This window comes from Pteropus vampyrus, unplaced genomic scaffold, assembly GCF_000151845.1.
Source record: "Pteropus vampyrus isolate Shadow unplaced genomic scaffold, Pvam_2.0 Scaffold147, whole genome shotgun sequence".
NCBI classification, from domain to species: Eukaryota; Metazoa; Chordata; class Mammalia; order Chiroptera; family Pteropodidae; genus Pteropus; species Pteropus vampyrus.
The window spans coordinates 2845654-2846736 of record NW_011888928.1 but is presented as its reverse complement, the minus strand read 5'-3'; positions in this window follow the sequence as shown (position 1 = coordinate 2846736).

Below are 1083 nucleotides of genomic sequence, written 5' to 3'. Positions count from 1 at the left end.
GCTGTGTCTTGAAATCACACAGTGCAATACTTTTAGGTGGGTCATTTTTTCATTCCAATCCGAAGAGTGCTAGATGGTCTCCCTCCTCCAACTTCTTCTGTCTTCCTCCCAGACAGAAGCGGTGAGGACTGTGGTCAAGTGGAGAGAGTCCGCCTTGCCAAAAAGTGTTTAAGTTCAACGTGTTTGAAAGCACCGTGCTGGCCAATACAAAACAAGTTTTCCCGGGAAATGCAGCCTTCGAGCATCTCGTTCGTGGCTTCTGTTGAAGAAATGGGCTTTGAAGACAGAGAGACCTAATTTTGAATCTTAGCTTCTTATCTGTAAAACGCAGTCATGTTTCAAATCATGGAGCTGTTGGGAGGAGTACATGAAATAATGCGAGTAAAGTGCTAACTGCGGGGCCTGACACATAGTAAGTGCTTAATTTATAGTAACTGTTATTATTGTAGTGAATCGGAGAACAGTGATGGTGATGAATTTTTTTTATAAAAGCAGCCTTCCTTCTCTTGAGCCAATTAAACGATCACTGGTGTGGCAGTAACGCCATCTGGTGGTCAAAGTTGAGAACTTCAGGGCAGTGTAGCAGGCCTAACAGAATGGTTAGGAGCCAAACAATGTTATTCATTGTCCCAGAAAAGGAAGCCAGGAAGGTTTGAGATGTGAAGAGGCAGAGACAGGATTATAACCAGGGGCCTGACTTCAGAGCTATTGCACCAAACCACACTGCTGTTCTGCTACCACATAGCACAGCGCCTGACCCACAGACACCTGACTCCATTGAATGTGGAGTTTCTCTTCTCTTGGTAGACCAGCAAGACAGAGGCAGAGAGCTGGGGGAAGGGGAAAGAAGTTCAGCTTCTGTAGATACAGTCTGAATTTTGCACAAAGAAAAAAATTAAGCCTACTTTAATTTCAGCATATGTGCAAATTTTGTGTTGCACAGTTTAGGTATGGTTTTTATTTTGAGTGACATATTAGAAGGTGTTCCATATAATTTTTTCAGGCTTGAGGCCTCTAAAGGTTGTCATCTGGCTGGTTTTTTGTTACATGCAGCCAAAAGCATCCTGAGCATCTCTCCCAGCA